The sequence below is a fragment of the Psammomys obesus genome, unplaced genomic scaffold, assembly GCF_907164565.1.
Source record: "Psammomys obesus unplaced genomic scaffold, mPsaObe1.curated_primary_1811, whole genome shotgun sequence".
Lineage (NCBI taxonomy): Eukaryota > Metazoa > Chordata > Mammalia > Rodentia > Muridae > Psammomys > Psammomys obesus.
In genome coordinates this window covers 2,181,938-2,186,228 of record NW_026585687.1, presented here as the reverse complement: position 1 = coordinate 2,186,228, position 4,291 = coordinate 2,181,938, and the positions used below count along the sequence as shown (strand labels likewise).

The 4,291-nt window shown below is 38.3% G+C and overlaps 1 non-coding gene across 1 annotated transcript; it reads left to right on the top strand.

Moving 5' to 3' along the window:
• Positions 1 to 308: 308 nt before the first annotated feature.
• Positions 309 to 412, top strand: LOC129665933 (U6 spliceosomal RNA). The gene has a single exon (XR_008718460.1). It is a non-coding gene; the product is annotated as a U6 spliceosomal RNA (small nuclear RNA).
• The last annotated feature ends 3,879 nt before the right edge of the window (positions 413 to 4,291 follow it).

The window sequence follows — 4,291 nt, the reverse complement described above, 5'->3', positions numbered from 1 at the left end:
GGGCATTCGTGAACAAGGGGGAGGGAAGGTGAGATTAGGAGGGGAGGAGGGAAGGGTTTATGGGGGGATACAAAGTGAATAAAGCATAATTAATAAAAGTTAAAAAAAAGAATCACTACCATTGTATGCTCTCATCATAAGTCTATAAAAATCTATCTTGGTAGTGAAAAAAAAACACTAGAAAAATATAGTATGTTGGGAATTAAATAAAATACCTATTGAGTACCTAGGGTTACACTTGCAATATTCAATAATTGGACACAACAGATAATAATGAGGCCATTTAACTTTTAAATAAGCATACACATGCTCATTTTGGCAGTGCATATACTAAAATTTAAATACTAGAGAATAGATTAGCATTTCCCGTTGCACAAGGATGACACACATTCTTGAATCATTCTTTATTTAAAATCAATAAGAAAAATTAGCATATAAGACATACGCTTCATTATAGCATTTTCCTATGCTCCTTGTTCTTGTTGGTGCACCTCCTCTATTCCCTCCACCCCTCCCCTTATCCCCGATCTCCATTTCCCCCACAAAATCCTTTTCTTCAGTGTCACATATATTCTAATAGCCCTTTCCATCCCCCATCTTAAGCGATCCTCTTTCTATCTCACAGTCGTCTTTCTTAATTCGTGATCCTACATCACCACACACATACATGCACACAAAGTAAAACTTATAATATTCCTGTGTGAAAAAAGTACAAGCAATATTTTTCTGAGGCTGGCTCATTTGACTTCTAGTTCCATCCTTTTTGCCCATACGTGTCAGAATTTCAATTTTTGTAGCTGAAAAAAAAATGTGTTGCGTATATGTACCATATTTTCTTCATTCACCTGTTGTTGACCATTTATAATGCATTTCCTAGCTTTTTGGAATAGTGTAAAAATAAACATGGATATTTAAGTATCTCTGTAGAAGAACTTAGAAATCTTTGGGTATAAACCCAGAAATAGTATAGCTGGATCACATGTTAGTTCTATTCTTATGGTTTTGTTTGATAAATCCTCACATTTTTGTTTTCATAGTGGCTTTACAAATATTCCCACCAGCAATGTATGTTTCCTTTTCCCCATACTCTAGCCAGCATTTATTGCTATGTTTTTTTGTGATATTAGCCATTGTGATTGGGGTGAAATGGGATCTCAGGATAGTTTTAGCGTGCATTTTCATGATGGCTTAAGGATGTAGAATAATACTGTTTCAAATATTTATTGGACAATTATGTTGTTGTTTTTTTATTTTTTAATTTGAAAGCTGTCTATTCAATTCATTAGGCCCTCTGTTGGCTGAGAGATTTGTTTTTATCCTGATAAATCTTTAAAGTTCTTTGTGCTTTATAGCTATTAACCCCTGTCTGATGTATACCTACATGGATTTTCCTTTCATTTTATAGGCTAGCACATTACTGTGGTGACTGTTTCTCTTGTATAGTTTTTCTTTTCTTTTTTGCTTTGTTTTGAGACAGACTTTCATGTAACTGAGGCTGGACTCCACCTCAATAGCCAAAGATGAACTTGAACTCCTGATTCCCCTGTCACCAGCTTTTGAGTTCTGAAATGGCAGGTATATACCACCATGCCTGGTTAATGCAGTGCTGGGGACCAAACCCAGAGCCTCATGCATGCTCATCAGGCACTACCAACTGAGTCACACTCCAGCTCAGCTTTCTAATTCCATGTAACCCTTTTGTGAATGGTTGTTCAATTTTGGAGTCATTTCTTGTGCTATTGGAGTCCTTTTTAGCAATTCTTGCCTATGATGGCATCTTGAAGTTTTTTTACCCTTTGTTTTCCACTATAAGTTTGAAGGTTTAACTAGAAGATGGAAAGGCTTTTTATGCTCATGTGCAAGAATTACTACAATAGTTACATTATTGAATTGATTCAACCTAATCCCAACCAAAACTCCAATGACATTTTTCACAAAACTAAAACAAAACAAAAACAAAAAAACATTAAAACAGTCTTATAATACATATGGAAGCACAAAAGACAGGGCAACCTTAGCAGAGAGAACAATCCTAAAGCTGTCATAGTACCTGATCTCAGATTATATTACAGAGCCAGAGTGGTAAAGATGGTGTTACATTGTCATAAAAACAGACATACAGATCAAACAAATCAAATACAGGACCCAGAAACAAACCCACATGGCTACAGCTACCCAGTTTTTGACAAAGATGTTAAAGCCACACATTGGCTAAAGGTGGGGGGAAGAGCTTTTTGGCAGTCTCTAGGAGTCACAATGATGAGGCTATGTTGGGTTGCCAAAATTTCTGAGTCAGAAAAGCATAACTTTTTACTTCCTTTCTGCCCTTTTCTTTCATATGCTAACCAGAGTCTAGGGATGCTTTCTCTGACACTCTTGATTTCTTTACACATAGACACACACTTAGCCCCACTGTCCATATTTCAAATACTCAATGGTCACATACATATAGCTGCAGCTACCTCCCTGGAAGGTCTATAGCATTTCTATTGCTGTGGAACATTTCAGTGAGCAGTGTGCCACACATATACACATTTTTCTTTTCTACTGAGGGCGGTGGTGTCTGCCTTTGATCCAAGAATTCAAGAGGCAGAGACAGGCGGACTTCTGTGACTTCAAGGCCAGCCTGCTATATACAGAGTAGTCCACACTAGGCAGGGCTACATAGTGAGAATCTCTCTCAAATTTTGTTTTCTGTTTTCCTGTAAACTTAAAAACTCATAGTTTGTTATTAACAATAATGATCAGATAAACTCTTTTATAAAAAAGAGCTAATAGAATATAAATATAATCCTGAGAAGAATTCTAGTATATAAGATAAATCTATGAAAATTGTTTTTCTCCAAAAGCAGTTAAAAGAATGCCTGTTTTGAAAATGAATGTTATATTTCTTTAAAATGCATCTTAAAATAATTGTGGTGAGAGGCTCTACCTACCAGTAGATGGAAACAGATGCTGAGACCCATGGCGAAACATTAGGTGGCACTTGGGGAGTCTTGTTGAAGAATTGGGAGAAGGCTAGAAGGATGCTGAGGGGACAAGACCTCCACAAGAAGACCAACATAGTCAACTAACCTAGACCAATAGGGGCTCACAGAGCAACCAAAGAGCAAGCATGGACATGACTTAGGCCCCCGATACACATGTAGTTGATGGGCAGCTTGATCTTCAGGTGGATCCTCTAGCAAGCAGAACAGAGTTTTCTTTGACATGGACTCTGTTGCCTGCTTTTGGATCACTTTCCGCTAATGGGGCTGCCTTGTCTGCCCTCAGTGGAAGAGGATGCGCTTAGTCTTGATGTGACTTGATGTGTCAGGGTGGGGTTGTGGGGGGCAGAGGGGAGTCCCCTTTTTGAGGAGAAAGGGAGAGGGGAAAGGAGGAAGAAGGTGGGAGGGTGGGACTGGGTGGAAAGGAGGGAGGGGGTGTGATCAGGATGTAAAATGAATAAATAAATTTAATTTAAAAGTAATAAAATAAAATTGACCACTATTATACGTTGGTGATCTTTGACTGTCAACCCCCAAAAGACTTGTCAAAATGTTATATCCTATGAAATAGAAGAATAATGTAAAATTACACTTTAAAACAAAATGTTGGGATTTCTTATGTTTACGAAGTAACAGATTTTATTATTCGATTTTTTTTGTTAAATATGAAATATTTTTACTAGGCTTCTGTGTAGCCTTGGAGTTGGAGGTATGTGGGATGTGTGTACTTATCTGTGCGCATGCTCACATGTGTGGGTGTGGGTTTGTGTATGCATGTACCCATGCCTGCAGAGGCTGGACACTGATGTTAGGTATCTTCCTTAATTGCGATCCACTTTATTTTTGGAATCAGAGTCTCTCACTGAACTTGGAGTTCACAAATACGGTGAGATCCGGTCAGCAAATCCTAGGGATTTTCCTGCATCTGCTCAACATGCCTCTGGACTTGTCTTTTTACATGGATGCTAAGGATCCAAACTCAGTTCCTCACAGTTGCATTGCAACAACTTTAACAACTGAGCCATCTTTAGAGCCCCCTGTGTTTTATTTAAGACAATCTTACTGTGTACTTCAGGCTGGCCTCCAATTCATGGTGATCCTCTTGCGTCAGCCTCCCTGATGCTGTGATTAAAGGCATGTGCTATCATGCCTGGCTTGTATTTTTGAACCCTTAATGCCAAGTCATAATAGAAAACACAGACTCTCATCTCCAACATAACAGAAACAAGCAAGTACACAAAGAACCATGACGCCCAAGTGGATCTGAAAGTACTCGCAGTATAGGATGGACTACAAAAATTGCT